The sequence below is a fragment of the Apostichopus japonicus genome, chromosome 8, assembly GCF_037975245.1.
Source record: "Apostichopus japonicus isolate 1M-3 chromosome 8, ASM3797524v1, whole genome shotgun sequence".
NCBI classification, from domain to species: Eukaryota; Metazoa; Echinodermata; class Holothuroidea; order Aspidochirotida; family Stichopodidae; genus Apostichopus; species Apostichopus japonicus.
Window position 1 is genome coordinate 13,420,700 of NC_092568.1, and position 18,245 is coordinate 13,438,944.

The 18,245-nt window shown below is 35.1% G+C and overlaps 1 long non-coding RNA gene across 1 annotated transcript; it reads left to right on the forward strand.

The window, feature by feature from the left end:
* Positions 1–5,467: 5,467 nt before the first annotated feature.
* Positions 5,468–18,245, forward strand: LOC139970480 (uncharacterized). The gene is made up of 2 exons (XR_011794158.1): positions 5,468–7,075; positions 15,733–18,245. It is a non-coding gene; the product is annotated as an uncharacterized lncRNA (long non-coding RNA).

Consider the following 18,245-nt stretch of genomic DNA (forward strand, 5'->3'; position numbering starts at 1 on the left):
AATACTGAAAAGTCGAGGAGGGCAATTAAATCAGGGACCTTCACCCGGCGTAAAAATCATACAATATACCGAATAATATGTGGAAATTTTGATACAGAAACATATTCAGATAAAACAGTGAAAACTTCAAAAAGAAGGCGACATTTCAGGAACAAGTCAAATTTTGATATGAAAAATTAGAGAATTTTTCAGATAAGTTCAAATTTAGTAACAAGTCACATTTCAAAAAGAAAATGAAAGCCCACTGTGCGGTCCCTCCAGTGGTGCAGTTGGCCCCTAGCCTGGTCACCTAACTTAAAGATGTTAAGTGTTTACAGAAATGAATCATTCATCCCCTAGCTACATTATTCGGTGGCAATTGGGGGCCAGGAATATCCACCCGGAAGATTTAGTCAGTACGGTACGTGCGGTGGCCCAACTATGACGCTGGGAATTTCAACTGATTAACTCCAAATTATGTTATCTCCTAATTTCCAATTTGTTTCGAAATGTCAAGTTCAGAAACATGTCTTGATTGTACTATTTATAACAATTTCCCTCTCGAATAGTCTCGACTTTATATAGAAATTTCAACTTGTTCCTCGTAATTTCGACTTTATGCACCAACATGATAACTTTTTTGTGTTAAATTTGACCACTTTGGTATCAAACTTGCAACTCACACAAGTCTGCATTTCAGTTTCTTTCTCAAATATTTGTTCTCACTGTGTTACCAGAAATGTTGATTATCGCATTTTACCTCAAAATTTCAACCATATTTGAAAAGTACCTGTACAATTTTTCGAGCCCAGGGGAGGGGGTTAGGAGGATTGAACATTTGACATTGCATGAAGCTTCCCTTGGATATTGTACAATATGGTATCATGGTTGAAGCCCCCCACCCACCTACACGCACACACTTGTGTATTCTGAAAATAGTCCCTACATTGGAGTGACAACACAAACAAAATAAATATACGGTTATATGAAGGTTGTTTCATTGTTACTAGAGGTGTCCCAAACATTCTTATTCTGACAAAGCGAACTTTTCAAAAATCTCATCCCACATGAATCAGGTGTGCGAAAATTCATTCTACTGTTCTTCTTAGTTAAATATCACACACTTTCAATGGATAACTCTTAATAGGCGTAACTTCATGTATATGTGAAGAATTTGATTTCATTCTTTCTTTTCGCATTAGAGGCGATTTATCAGTTTCATTTAGCAAAGGCCTGGGCTATAAGCAGCTCTTTACATGTTGGTATCAATGGACGGAGAATTTGGAGCAATTTGACCAAGTGTAAATGAGGGTATAGTATACGTGTAGGACGAAGATTGCCAATTTTCCACAAACACAGCAAAAAGTTGAGTAAAAATATTAAACAATGAGAAAGTTTGACAGAAAACTGATTGATTACTTGTGATTGTAATACAAATAAATTTACTTCGGGGGACCAGAACTGTGGGGTTGGTCCACTGTGAGAACATAGTGGGCTGGGGGAACTTGTGTTTAAATGGCCCTCAGCCATAGGCATAGGAGCTTAATTTGATTTGGGGGAGCTGTAACGACTTGCCCGGAAATATAAAAAAAAAATTCGCGCTCGTTCAACATATTAATGTGCATATCATCATAGGCATTCAACGGTTATTACATCACATGCCAAAAACATACAATCATTTTCCGTGTTATTACCCTTCCATATTGGTTATAATTATTGCGGAAGTCGTCACAATAATAATAATAATATTATCATTTTAACTATTGACAAACACATTGCAACTTATTTTACTTTCAGTAGGTGCCCGAAAAATTTTCAGCGAATTGCCCAAATTTTCACACAAATTTTGGTTGGGGGGTTGCAGCCCAAGCCCCCATCCCCCGCCTCCTACGCCTATGCTCTCAGCCCATGTACCGATTCAATCTCCGTCCGCCACTGCATCTGAAGCGACTCAGCGCGGTTTTTTGTTTCTTTCTTTCTTTCTATCCTAGTTGGATAATTTGGTTTCCAGTTGTCATTTTCCCGTTTTGCACTTACGTCCTAATTACAGGTTAAACGACGTGAAATGTTGACGATCGTTCACACTAATTTACACTTGAATCATTCCTGGTTTAAAGCTATATATCGCCACCAAATAACTGTGAGTTTCAAAACAATAGTAATGACTGTGAACAGCATAGAAATTGAACTACCTATTCAATTTCTATGGTGAACAGTCAACAAAAAGTGAAATCTGACTTCTATTCAGGAAACGTTGCCATATCAGACTGCAACATTTAGGTTATGAACCCATCCCAGACTGTATTGTAAAATAAGCCAGACAACCAATTTCCGAAAATCGGTATGGACAACTTAATTCTTCTTTTTTCTTTATTCGTGCTGAGGCTTAATTGTGGGTGAGGGTATGTCAAAAGAACTAATCATTTAGTTCTTTGGGTAGGCCCACATGCGCCAATGTATGACATAAGTATTTCTAAATACTGTGTGACATTCGTTTGGAGTTAGCCAGTTATTTCCGTGGTATATCCTATACAGACATGGCTAGTAACATACATCTGGTAGTTGGTAGGACATTTATTTAGACCTAGGCCTACACCTATATTTCGTTATTCTTTGTAAATTCTCCATTCAGTTCGATCATTGTGGATCAATCCTAATGTCAGATAAAGGCATAAAGGATTAAGAGAATGTTTGTGCATGGTTGATTGCCTTGATGATGTGCAACAAGTCAATGGTTAGTTTGTCAAACTGATAAACTGCATTGCTATATATATGATTTAACTATCCAAATCCTGTTAAAACATTTATCAACATCAACTCCCATAGTAACTGGGTAAAGATAAGGTAATTTTAATACGGCATTAAGTAACTTGGAGGGTTGTCACTCTATCATAAGTGTGGCTACATGTTCTGGCCATCTGTCATTGCAGCTAGGGATCGATAGCTGATGACTTAAACTTAAAGGGTGTGAAGACTCGTGCACAAAGAAACGTATCATACCAGCATACCAATAATCTGACCTAGTTTCGAATGAGGTGTAACAGAAGTGTTAAAAGGCATTGAAGACTTGCCCCAAGCCGCATGCAGCGCTCTGAAAAAGTTAACTCTCTGTTGCTTGCAAGTGAAGTTTTCTTCTTGTCGCTACAAAATGCAGACAGTATTGAAATGTGATACTGTACCTTGTTATCTTTTATCTAGACCTGAGATGTGGCTATTGACCGTAGCTGTATGTATTGACTGTACACTAGTGTCTAATTACCGACGGTAGCAAGCTGTGTGTGTGTTTTCTGGGATCGATGGTGGTGTCTAACACTTCTGTTACACCTCATTCGAAACTAGGTCAGATTATTGGCATGAGACGTTTCTTTGTGCGCGAGTCTTCACACCCTTTAAGTCTGTGTTGAAAAGATATTTATTGAATGACAGGAAATCAGTGAGCACACAGCAAGCTCACAAGTCTGTAGCTTATTGTGAGTTTTTCTCAATATTTGCTGTAGGGGTAAACTGGGATAAAAACCACCAATTTTCAAGTTTTTGTTAAATATCTCAGGATACTTGGAGACACTAGGAAATAAATGTGTGGTTTTCTGCAGTACATGTCTCCTCTATCGTGTGCAAATATTGATATCATAACCATAATATTGATAAGGGGATATTTTTACGATGCTCAGTAAGCGACCACAAATGTAAGAGAAACTCGCAAGGGCTTATGGATTACAACTTACATGTAGAGTGGCTTCCAATTCAACTTTTTAACTAAAATTTGGAATCCTTTCAAGTTAGAGAGTCACTTTAGATGGGGGAAAAATAGATTGCTCTTGGATGAAAAACCCTCCTTACTATGACCTGGCAGGGTATCGAACCCGGAACCTCCCAATTGCTATGCCTCATTGCTTCAAATGCCACTGCCTTTATCCACTCGGCCAAAGCATAATCCATGTTATTTTTTTAGCCTACTGCAATAACCTGCTGCTTGTGAAATGCTAACTACTTTAAATGCATGTTCATCTGCCATTTGTTTAATTTGACTATAGTTTTGCTAAGTATTCCTGATTCCTGGAAAGTGAAAAAAATCAATTACGTCATAGTAAAACTTACAATTTTTAAAGGAACTTTAGTCTAATTGACCAAACCTGAATAACAAAATATAAGAACACAATGTTGTTAAATATATGTGGTAGGTTTCTAATAGCAAATACTTACTCATACAAAAAAAATGTATGGCTGTAGAAATTTCTAACTTCAAGGTTTTTGAAGATAAATGACGCTGAAATAGTATTCCATTTAAGGATGCTGCTGAGTGTTTCTACCACGAGGCCCTTCATTTTGCATGGGGTAAAAATGCCCACTCAAATATCCATTATTAAGCAAATATTAAAATTGATTTTAATATTTTAATCATTTAAAATGATGAATTAACCCCCTTTCTAATATATATCAACTAATGAATAATAATCAAAAGAATAAAATCCTTTTTTTCTTGTAAAATCATTTTGAGTGATATAGGCTAAACCTTTGACAGTCATTTGTAAAACTTTCTTTTTCACATTTTGTTCAACAGCACTATAACGTACCCGTACAATATTCTAATGAATATAATCCCTAGTTTTGTTATTTTTTATGGAAATTGTACTTTTAAGATTCCATTAAATAATTCATCTTGTCATTTTGTACTAGCAGTGGAAATAAGTCAAGTGGACATTTTTCCTCGTGGGCATTTTGACCCAGTTATCATTTGTTGTACAGTATGAAAACTAATGTTTTTATTGGAAGTATATGAAGTTGAAGAAAATTCTGTGAATAAAGAGAGTGAAAGATGTCACCATGGCAGTCGAGTTGAAGGTGTGTTTTGTGTCCTTTTATAATGTACAAATCATTTAACCACAAAATAATGATAAGATGTCATTTTGAAAGATAGGAAATCTGCATTTCTTGTCAAAAGAAGAAAGAACAACTTAGAACCTAGAAGAAAGAACATCTTAGTTATCAAGTCTCAAAGAGATGATGTCAACAACAAGTTTATCATACAAAACATTTTCATACCAGCAAATTTGCCATGAAAACATCATCTATAGTTCTGTTTGTATTTTCTGGATTGTTAACCAACCTTTGTTAAGTTGCCTTCACACAAGTATATATACATAGAGTTGGAAGAAATATGCAATGGGCTTTCAACTTGTTGTGTGGAATATTGATATAATATGAAAGTACCAAGGTATGATAGTGTCTGCACCCAGCATATAGCATATACTGTATCTTTTGGAGTAATTTGGAAGTACAGCTTGTATGAACTGCCTGGCAGGACTAATAATTAGGTTGGTGAGCCCCTGCAAGGAGCACCTCTGACAGCACTAATCATCACCGCAGAGAGGAAGACAATGCAGGAAGTAGGTATGCTTCATCGGTGGAAATTAGAAAATCAATAGCAGAGATTCAGTTCAGAAGTCACATCTTTGAAGAATTTTGACCTCGACAGGTAGGTTGCATCTAAACTTCATTTAATTGCTAATATATATATTTTATTTGAATAGCTTTTTTGGTTATAATATGTAGCAAATAGCTGCTCACACATCGATATGATAAATGTTTTGAATGTGACATAGGCATAGTATGGTCTTAGACCTTTGTAATGTACTACACGTTACTCCCCAAAAGATGCTTTTAATCTCAATATTGGTGTCATTTTTTAGCCCCCTCTGAATTTAATCTCTATAGCAGCATTTGATCAATGTATGTATGTACTATCTAAGGTCCCTTCTACTGTATGTCAAAGTATTTAGGCGTTATGGCAGAATTTGCAGAATAAGTTAATCATGAATAATCCAGTGTGTAATATACACCTACACAATGCAGTATGTTAGTACATATATGTAAAGAACAGTTGCATTCTCAACATTTTATAATAAAATAATAAATATGACCCAAGAACTTCATAACTTCTATGCAAGATGTAAGTTGTACTATGATAGTATTACCTGACATGTGATGTTCCTAGACTAGAGTCTGCACTAAATGTTACATTCACATTCAATTTGTGATGACCTGCAGGAAGTGTGACAGTGGTCTTCTGTGATAACACTTATTGCTTTTCCATCAATTGTCCTTGCTTCCTTTTGCTATTGAAATAAGGTATAAGACAAATCATCAAGTTCCCATTCGATTGCATAAACTGTTAACAGGTTTGTAGCAGTTTGTGCCAAAGCAATTTATAACAGCTGTTGTAATTTCATTAAATTTGATTTAGAATTGTCATGCATCTTAGCATTAACATACAGAGAGGGAGGTGGAGAGTTGCAATTATTATTATTTAATATTCAATTTTTTACTTCTGTGCCCTTCACCCTACCCACTATACCCAATAAATCAAAAAACTGAAAAACTGAGCTGTGAGCACTTTAGGACTTGTTTTAGGAATTGGAGGTGGGTCCTGAGACTCTTGACTCAACCTTTTCTCAAAGACTAGAAGACTCTGAACCTGGACTATGGCGGATTCAGTCTGAAACGACCAGGACTTGACTAGGAGTATAACAATTCAGTCTATATTATTACCCTATCTACATTAGTATAATTTTTTGTCAAATCTTTATTAGAAAAGTAGCAAATAAAATGATTGGTCTTAAGTATTTGTCAAATTTTCAGTAATAACTTACTCAGAATTCGCCTGAAAAGGTAGCATTTTATTTCTACAATGAATGTTTTCTCGCAACAGTGACACTATATAGGACTTGCAATTGCACGTAAATACCAAGGTCTCAAACTAGGACTAGATTTTGCATAGAATTAGTTCAAACTTGTTTATTTTTCAAGTTTTATTTGGGCCAGTGTTTGTCTACTTGTTTAAAGCTTTAGTACAAATTTGTTTGACAAAGAGTTGGGAAAACTCAAAGTACAGGGCGTTAGATACACAAAATGGAGAATACTTATTGGTCCGTTGAAGTGGTTTCCTTAGCATCGTGTTGGAGACATTCCTCAGTATCTATTACACTGTCAAGACTCTCGGCCTTCATGTTTTTGCCCTTCAAGACTTACTCTTGTCTGTGATTTTGGCTTTCTACTTTCACAAGCATAGTGTGACCTTAAAACTGGTGTGTAAAAGGTAAGGTTTCACTTCTAGTTTACAATTTGGTGGTACTGGATCAATTTGATGATGCATTGGTTGTTTTCTTGATAATGGGTGTGTCAGTCAGTACGTTGTCATGTGCTTGTGATCAATCATCCCACTTACCACTGTAAGGCTCAGTGTAATCTGTTGAGTGTACCACGCAACTGTTTAGTATAGTATGTCAGGTAAGTGGCTGTGGTTGTAATACCAAATAAACTTACAAGAATAAAGCGAGTTTTAGGAGTCTTAGATTATGTCTGTTGCTATGTATTTAGTATCTACTTCAAACTGAAAAAAAAGTATATAATAGTATAACAGTGCTTTCTTTTTTTTGTTTTGTTGTTGTTGTTTTTTTGAGAGAGAGAGGATTGGCCACTGAACCTCTAGTTAAGTTGTTTACGTTTCACTCTAATATTCTACACCATTAGTACGGCAAAGTAACACATGTACCATCTGATTTCGTTGGGACTAGTGTTTGAGGATATTATTTTTAATCAGAACTTAATTGCAGTTAAAGTTAGTGCTACAAATGTGGAGAAGCTGACGAAGCTGTATAATATATCTTGGTTAAAGACTGTAAGCATAAAATTTTGCTAACACTTGAATAGTATACAGCAGGTTATATCTCATCTGATATTACTAGAAAACAGGCAAATCTCTACTTAATTTTAAGTTGAATGGAATGCTTTTGTACTAATTACCTTACAGTATTTTGGGTATTTATGATAAACAATATGAAGTCGACCAAAAATCTGTTACACAAAATGTACGTTGTACTAAAATTATACCCTGTACACAGTATCTAGTTTCAATTCAGAATATCTGTATCTAAAGTAATGAAGATGGGGTGGTACATCTTTAAAAGAATATTAGTCTGAGGTTTTTCATAACATTGAAAGGTCATCCCCCCCCCCCCAACAAAAATATATATATATAAATGAAATTTGAAACCACCAGCCCAAAAAAATGTTAACATGAAGAGGTCATTCTCATGATGCTGATAGCTTACTTTTCTTCTATGTATTAGCAATGGCATTGTTTCCACTTGTCTATAAACAAGTGTAGAATAGTTAACTCATGTGGGGGTCAACTCATAGAAATAAAGGGCTCACTGACCCCTCAGAGACAGAAAATCAATAATAAAGTTCTGTCTAAACACAGATAAATGAAGGGCCTGTTGAATTGACCTTCAAGGTGCATTGTGTGGTAATGAAAAGCTTACTGACTATTCCTGCAGTATGTTAATCAGTAATATTATATTGAAGAATGCATGCTTTTGTTGCCGTGGTATTTTTTTCCATTCAGGTTTATTGATTCTGTTGAGGTGAGGAATTTAGTTGCTTCAGTACTGTGTGTGTGATAATGTTGATATATAACAGTAATTACAGTATAATGTTAGCAAGGGAGTAGACAGTTTGTGGTGTCATCGCTCTACATAAGTAGCCTTAAAGAATTGCTGAATGTTTTACCTTGTCAGGTGTTATATCTAGATCATCAAACCAAACTTAACCAGGTAAGCTGGCCACTCTAATAACAGTTCATTTTTGTCTGTAGCAGATACAGTAGCTGCAACAGGTTTGGTCTTGAGGAGGTGTAATTAGAGTTTTCAGAAGAGCGTTAGTTAGGTTAAAGCATGAAGCATGAAATTAAAGCAGCTCATTATGGAATATCTCCTTTAAATGCATATAGGCATATATCACAACATTTACTGCATACTGTATATATGTCACATCAGATATGCGATACCTTGAAATCGTGGTATCTTTCAAAACAGTTAACACAGCCTAACTATGTAACACTTTCATGTACATCTAAGGCAGGCCCAGGTGATTTGCATGTAAATAATATGGTTTATAAATGATAAGGCTTATTAGTACACCCCACTGCTCTATCTATAATTAATAGTGTACAGTATGTTGGTTTAATGTTAAGCATTAGTATTTAATTAGAAATAAAATCAGTGGCTTCAGATGACTTATCTAAAAGACAAAATCTGATACTTACAAATTTGCATAGTTTCAAATAAAAAACCCATAAATGTAAATGTGAAACTATTTTTCAAGGAAATATTGCAAAGCAAAAGAAGGGATTGTTTTATACCTAAGGTCGTGTCAAAGATTGGTATTGCACATAGCACCACAGTCTTATAGATTCTGTCCTACTTAATAACAACTTTTAGTTGTAGAGAACATTGTTAAGTTCTACACAGCTATGTCATAAGTTTGTATATGTGGTGAGTTTTATCAATTGATGTTAACTAACTAAGACCTATGTTGCAATGCCTCTGGCATGGTTGTATCTATTTCTCTACCTCCTTCATTTTAAGGATCATTTTACAAACTGATATAAATTAATGTAATCTTTTATCCAAACTGCAATTCAGCCGAACTGATCAGTTCTATTTTCAAAATTAAGTTCACATATATGGTAGACCATTTTTAAAACTTTAGATTTGAAACCATGGATTTTGCTTGAAAGTTATGATTAACTGTGCACTATATATATCGGATGCAAATTCTCCATAACTAAATGTTAGTTTCCATAAATTATACTTTGAAAATATAAAAATATTTAAAATGTTGAAACAGAAAGGTACTTAAACTATTAGTTTTCATGATTTGCAGTGGACATGTATTAGGAAGTTCATTTAACTATCACCACAACCAGAATAATCACTCCTTGTATCGCAAATGAACATACGAGGCAAGAGGAGACTCACAATAGAGCAAGCAGTGAATTTGAAGGAAAGCTTTTGACTTTTTTACCCAATGGCTATGGAGATCATTCAATAGCAGATGCTGGAGTAGATTTTGATCAACTTTTGGATGTTTTCTGATAATGACGATCTTTTAAGGCTTAGTCAAGTTTCCTTTCGAATAGTGAAATGAAAGTACACAAATTGAACAAAAAAGGTACCATTTGTCAAGGATCTGGGATATGAAATGTTGAGGAACAAGTCAAACTCACTACTAATTAATCTCATGTCTCTTGATTTGGTGAAATATCTAGGAGGTTGTCTTAACACTAATAAATTGCAACCTTAGTTGGTAGCTTTACAAAAATTGCTGACCACCCTCAAAAGCTGCTTTCATACCAGTTATTATATAGTTTCCATGCTTCAATTTTTTTAGCAACAAGATGTCTGCTATGTACATATCATGAACCCAAAGGCAAGTCTTGAATGACTTGAAAGCCTAAGAAAGAGCTACAGTTGTGTGAAGAGTGTATAGGCTAAACTGATTAACCAGTGGACACAGCAGATATGATCATCTGTTTTAATTCCAGTACACTAGACCATGCTGTGTGGGAGATGTATGCTAGAATGTATGGAACTGTTCCAAATGAACATCTCTGTATCTTCATTGTCCCTGCAAGGAAGTAACTTTATCCATGGTCCCTGTTGCTTCTCTCAGTATTCGCCTTTCATGAGTCAGCGTTACATCACTTCAGGATGTAAACGGATTCATCTCGAGTCATAGTACTATACCTACAGATAATTTATAATGAGCACACAAGGAAGTAACTGGGATATCACTAAACAATAATTGAGCTCATAAATGATAAACATGTGATGATAAAGAATGGTTTAATTGGTATAGAAGGAAATGGTTTATGGGGACTGGTTGGGTGTGATGTGTAGTACGTAGATTGAGTTAGTCACATATAATGGTAGGTAATAACTACAAGGCTAGGTGTATGATTTGAACTCACATTGTCTCTGTAGTGTACCATGCATATAGCATAGTCATAGGAAATGCTACATGAGATGTGAGGGCCTTTTAAAACATCAATTATTTAGTGTTTGATTGATTGTAGTACTACAATTAGCAATTGCACTGGGTTTAAATACCAAAGCCATTATCTGGCCTCACAATAATTGACCTGATTGTGATTCTGATAGTGATTTTGATTGTTGAGTCAAATTATCAACACTATAAACACTGCATAATAGTCAAAGTATGCAAGTCTTCATGCAGGCCTAGAACTTCGCCAGTTTGGCAACTTGCTACAAACTGCAAGTGATAAAAAAAATAAGCCTACAGGCTAAAATGAAGTCCAGTGCTGTTACTCTCCTAAATTGTACAAGTTACACATCCTCAGTACAGGCTTACAGTACATGTAATTTACTTTGTAAAACATGAGTTTTAATACACACACAGTTCATTTGATAAATCAGTGGATGTATGACTGCTTATTAAAACATATTGCATATTACATAAAGTATATTGAATATTGGTTCTCAAATTTTTGCCATTGAAAATGGACTAATTTATACGTGAAGCAAACAGTTATGATTTATGTTCGATTCACTATGCTAAGTGGAATGAAAGTGAGACAGGTATGGCAATTAGATCGCTTGCTCGTTTATTCACATGTGCCCCGCACAGATTTCCCATAGTGTCTGCTTTTAATGTTGACAAAATAAACTTATACAAAGAGGGCCGATGTGCATCATTAACCTCTCTGACTATATCGGTTTAGAGGCTAATCATTCATGCTGCTAATAAGTTTCTGTTCAAGTTTCATTTGTGAAAACGAATTTACGAATGTCAAAAGCATGCAGCATTTCTTTAATTTTAGTGTCCTACAGTAGATGCTTCAATGCAGATAAGTATAGCATTATAAGATGTGTGTCCCATCTGTTTAACCTGCTTCCAATGAATAATTTATACAGCATAGCATGCTATGCAAAATGTGCAACTTGCCGTACAAGTGTAAAGATGTATGGCAGTTATTTTGTATACAAAAGAAACCATAGTATTATAATAAGCAAATAATAAGCAAATATTTATAGAGCGCTTTATGCAAAGGCCTCAAAGCGCTTAAACAAGTACACAAATATGCAAGTCAAATCACTGTAAATTTTGGAATAAATGAGTTTTTAAGAGACGCTTAAAACAGTCAACCGATGGTGCATTGCGAATTGAAGATGGTAGATTGTTCCAGAGATGAGGTGCAGCAGAGATGAAGGCTCTTTCTCCATAAAACTTTGTGTTTGGGGTATGGCTGGTGGCAAGAAGACACTTTGTAGACGAGCGAAGTTGGCGTTGAGGATGATACTGAGGAATTAAATTTGTAATGTAACCAGGGGCAAGGGAGTGTTGTGATTTGTACGTTAAGAGGAGGAGCTTATAAATTGACCGTTGCTTTACTGGAAGCCAATGGAGTGATTGAAGCACTGGAGATATGTGATCATGACACGATGAACATGATATTAACTGGGCAGCAGAATTCTGAACAGTTTGAAGTTTTTTCAGTGTAGAGTCAGGAAGGCCAAATAAAAGGGAGCTACAGTAGTCAAGCCTGGGCATTATCAAGGAACATACAAGTTTTGTAGTTATATCGTTGGTTAAAAACTTCCGTATCCGGCTGATCTTCCGTACGGCATTGTATGATGATTTACAAACAGCATTGACCTGCTGTTTCATGCTTAGATGGGGATCCAGTACAACTCCTAGACTTTTGACGTGCGTGGACGGAGTGATGGTAGTCTGATCAATTTTGACTGAAATAGATTTGATTGTTGTGGATTTAAATTGCGAGGTAGCATGGAGGATTTCAGTCTTTGAGTCATTGATAAAAAGATTGTTTGATATAGCCCATGATTTTACATCTGCAATACAGTTTTGGATTTTTTGAATAGCATCGGAACAATGATCAGGATGGAAAGATGTGAATAACTGAATGTCATCAGCATAAATAACAGTTTGCATATGAGCTGAAATGATTAAATCATGCAATGGAGCTACATACAAGGTGTAAAGTAACGGCCCCAGAACTGAGCCTTGTGGGACTCCAGTTGCAAGCGTAACTTCCTTTGACAGATTTTGATCCACAGTAACACATTGGGTACGGTTTGCTAAGTATGATTTCATCCAATACAATGGAATTCCATCAACACCATATCTTTCATGCAAACGTGTTAAAAGTGTTTGGTGATTGTGTCGAAGGCGGATGAGAAATCCAACAGGACTAGTAAAGCACCTTTATGCTCATCAAGGGCACAGAGAAGGCTATTCTGCACATAAAGTTAAGCAGTTTCTGTGCTGTAATTTGCTCGATATGCAGATTGCATTTTCGCATAGAGAGAAATTCCAGCGCCTTCAAAGCTGCTACACGAAATTGCATGCTAATCTATTCCCTGGTTAACTAAGGCTCACTCTGTTTTACTTTTGCCAAGTGAAACACATTGGCTCAAATATGGAAGTTACAATACAGTCAACTTGATCCAAATAGTCCCCTCTCCACCTTCCTCAACACTTGAGATGTATAGTTTGTGATCTGCAGATTCTTTGGAGAATCTCTGATTGTGAATATGTTTCATAAAATTTAATGAAATTTGACAACTTGCCAAACCAAACTATACAACTACCTGTACTTTTCTATTTGAGACTACTAGTCTTGTCAAATTCCTACATAAGTCTCATAAAATTGTGAAGTGTTTTGTCTTGTAAGGTAAAGTGTTAGTACATTGAAACGCCCTTTAAGCTAACTACCCCCCAATAAAGAAAACATCTTAATTAAGTCAAAGGTCTGTTTGAGGATGAAGGTCGACATTGATTTTCAAGCTTTAAGTATTGACTGTTTGGTTTAGATAAATACTAGTCCTAATAGTGGAATCTCTGTTAGAGATGGTCAGTGCTTTACACTAGTGTTTGTTCAGATATGACCTTAAAATGTCAGAAGGTCATGGATGCAAAAGTCAATTTTGCTTGGATGAAGTGTTACCTTAGTTCTACCATATGCTGGTATGTGACCTGTAGTATGCAGTCATTGAAATTAAGGTGTGCCTTGTCGGATGCAGTTCTTAGTTAAGTAGTCTCATTGAGTATCAATTTCAAAAAGTGCAGTAGATTATGGTGTATGTAATACTTTATATAATTCTGGGGTGTTATGAATTGGTCATTTTGAAGTATGTTACAACCATTTTAAATAAATTTTTGTTCTAAATGAACAGCTATGTCACAAGATTACTGAACTAACAATTGAAAAAAATAAAAAAACTAGAGGTCACATTGGCAGATCAATGCTGTATAACTTTAGTTTACAACAATTTCACAATTAAACCTTGACCAAAAGAAACAATGAACATTGATGGGTTGGTTTGTTTGCTTCTGTGTAATTCAGCAATTTTCTATCATCTCATGACCTGAAAGTTGCAGCGATATGATGAGTCCACACATAACTGTTGCCATGGAACCCAAAGTGTCTTCAAAAACTCAAGCTTAATTACTCACCACCCTATGAGTATTATAACTTGCTAATAGAAAAGTAGTTTGTTTATTAAAATATATTGCACACATGTTGCTTTTCTGTGGATGGACAGTTTGTTAACAACTTTTAGTATTTAAAAGTATTAAGTTGTGAAAGTGAAACAGCTGTAACCTTGACGCATTGTTGCTGAGTTTGTAAGTTATAATGCACAAAACGATTAGCATGGATGAAAGGTGTGAAATGAAAAGGGCTGACATCGTTAAATGAAAAAGGAAACAGATGATTCCTGATTGGGTGGACATTCATATACTTGCTTCATGCATTACATTAAAGCAGTACAGGAATTGTGATTGTAACACGACAATTAAGGGTGTGGTTGCAACCCAAGGTCAATATTTAAAGGACTTACATTTCTATGTGGAACAGTGGTAAAGGCAGTGGTGGCAGGTGGAGTGGGATGATCTTACAAATTTAACTCTTGCCTTTGATACTTGCCAAGAAGTAGAAGCATTTCTAGGGCATTTAATTCCAAATAACACACAATAATCACAAATTAGCTTTTGGATAACTCAGTCTGCTCTGCAAATTTTCCAAATGTCTTGTAATATAGTTCCTTGGGTAGTCCGTTGAAAATGTGTAAAACCTCACAGGAAGTGGGGTGGGGGTAAATTGCCCCAATTCAGATGGTCATAGATTATACCAGTTTCAGAAACTACCATCATAAGTATCTGAGCATTATTACTCTCTACATGGTGACACTCACTCCAAAACTGCACAAGAAGATCAATGCTCGTACAATTTTGACAAAAAATGTGCACTTACATGTTTTTAGAACAAAGGTCTCATAGTGACGAGAAAAATGATGAATATTAATCAATGTGCAAAAGGCAGTGCAACTTTGGTCACCTATCTCTATACCTGCTACTATACAGTTTATATTAATGAGAAGGTTTGTTTAGGTTCGCTGAATGAAAACTAGATTTTAATGAGACAGTTTAAATTCTATGATTGGAGACTGGGCAAAATAGTTTCAGGAAACTACATTGAAATATTATGTGGTTTTGTATTCAGTAATTTATGATAGTTTAACATTTTCTTTTCATCAAATACTATTCCAAGGATTTAGAAACCAGTTATATCCTCCTGCATGTCTCAAATGCGTTGACCAAATCAATTAATTAACCAGTATAATCCTATACTAGTGGATTAATGTCTTGATTTTCAATTTTAATTTTAATGGAAATTAGTACAATATGAAACATGATCTGTATGTAGCAATGTATTTTAATTGTGCAGCAATTTTGGTGTTGAGTGATATGGCCTATTTCAAAGTCAAGGGTCTTCTTGTAGACCATATCCATTTCTACAGGATTGCTTAGAACCATTAGAAGTTATCTCTCACAATAATTACATCTTTCTTTGTCCCACACGCACAGATTTCCCAAGTCGTCTCCTTGGTTTTTCATCGCTGATTTGAATCTCGTTATCGGTTATCATCCTTCATCATGGCAGGCGGTGCAGGTATCCTCTGGGCTATCATTTGGATTCTTCTCCTCATCTTTCTTGGCTGGCCGATAGCTTTCTTGATCGCTGGAATCTGGATTTGTCTTATGCCATTTGCAGTATGCATGGACTTCCTAAAAGACATTCAAGAAGCGTTAGCGAAGGTGGTCCATCTACCGACCACCCTCGGAGAAAACATTGTCGCCCAGAAGCCACTTTGCAATTAGATTATTTTTGTCCTAGGTTTTAAAAAGTTCTGTCAAATAAAAGTAATTATACATGAATCCCAATGATTACATCGTTTGTGTGCTTCAGTAAACTGTTACATGATTTATTGTAATTGTTTATATTGTCTCTGAATCATTGTGCAACCACCGTGTGCCTAGCACAAGTGCTTCTTCAAAGATGGTATATGTGTACTGTATGTGTACATTAGGACACACAGACATTCCTTCTTCTAGTGTCATATTGGCCAAGACCTTCCTAGCAGTTAATAATGTCAACATGTGCTTTAATCAACTGTATGTATACATTAGGACAAACAGACACTCCTTCTTCTGGTGTCAAATTGGCCAAGACCCCCCTAGCAGTTAATAATGTCAACATGTGCTTTAATCAACTATACTTGTAGGTCATGTACACGAATTGACTACAGAACATTTTTCATATTTATAAACTCTCTCTGATGTTTGCTTGACCACTGTTTATATGGCAACAGTGAGGTTATGGCATAACTACAAAATACTTTTACAACAACTTTCCTTTGTTTTAAAGAATTTAATGTCAAGAGTGTTAAAGACAAGACCGTGTCTGACAGAACTCTGCAAAGTGACTAGAAAAATTTGAAGGAAATATATATAGATAAGATATTTTGATTTACAGATGCTGTTAGGATTTCACTCATATTGCACTATTGTAGACCTGAAGATTTCTATCATACTTATAAAGTAACATTTTATCACATAAATTTGTTATTTAAAGTATTAAGGGATCATTAATAGCCTACACCAATAACTTAACTGTTCATGCATACAATGTATGAATATTACATCCTGTTTAATCTTATCTTCTACAAATTAACTTCTGTCATAACATAGTGCCTGTGTGTTCAGCTCTTAAACACAATCTGTCGTTCATCCACAAGTTTCCAAGTTTCAGTTTCTTATGCTTTTGGTGGGATTATTGATATTAGAAAAGTTGTGGTGTTGAACCTTTGATTTCTAGTTGACTTAACAGTCACCATTTTGACTTTCATATCTGTTAGGATTTCACTCATATTGCACTATTGTAGATCTGAAGATTTCTATCATACTTATAAAGTAACATTTTATCACATAAATTTGTTATTTAAAGTATTAAGGGATCATTAATATCTTAACTGTTCATGCTTACAATGTATGAATATTACATCCTGTTTAATGTTATCTTCTACAAATTAACTTCTGTCATAACATAGTGCCTGTGTGTTCAGCTCTTAAACACAATCTGTCATTCATCCACAAGTTTCCAAGTTTCAGTTTCTTATGCTTTTGGTGGGATTATTGATATTAGAAAAGTTGTGGTGTTAAACCTTTGATTTCCAGTTGACTTAACAGTCACCTTTTTGACTTTCATATCTATAGCCTGCTTTTTATTAAGGGTCTAGTTTGGTATTGAAAAGTCAAACCCTTCTGTTCTCAGGGTTGCCTTGCTTAATTGTGTGCTGTGTTGCATGTACGATGCACAGAGCTACCAGAGGTTGAGTTCTGACAGCCAAGATAACAGTAATGAACACAGGATCATTCTCTTGAAGCTTAAAGCTACAGTAATTCTAATTTATCCAGTAGTTTAAATCAATGTTATATTTAAGTTTTCTACTCCAGAACATGCCTTGTGAAATGAGGTTTATAATAAATCAAAAGGATGAAATAAGAAATTTATTGGAACATTGTCATCACTCTCTTTGTTTCTCTGTTTATAGATTGACAAGAAGACTTATTACTTATTCACTTAGAAGCTTAATATTGTTTAAACATTTACCAAAAAACTATAAGTAAATTATTATAAAATAAGAGAATAAGTTGTGTACAGTCTTATCTGCCTGGTTTTGATTCCTGTAAATGCCCTTTGTTCTGTCTAAGTTTAGTCTATTCATTGTTCAACTTACAACGTTCCTGGTTGTTGAAAAACCCCATCTCTTATCATATTACTTTAACTTTTCTAATTAAGATATGGTTGTTTGAATGTAAACATTTTTCACCAGATAGACCTTTCTATTCTGATAATGGGTCCTAGTTTGTGGTCTATGATGCCATCATGGAAGATATTCATTTGAAGCTTTGTTTTCATTTAATTTTGCTTTTGATTTGTTCACTTGAAATTCGATACACTTGTAATCCTTGATTATTTGTCAATGTTCTCTTCATTTAAACTGTCATCACAGTCAACATGTTTGGTAAGAAATTTA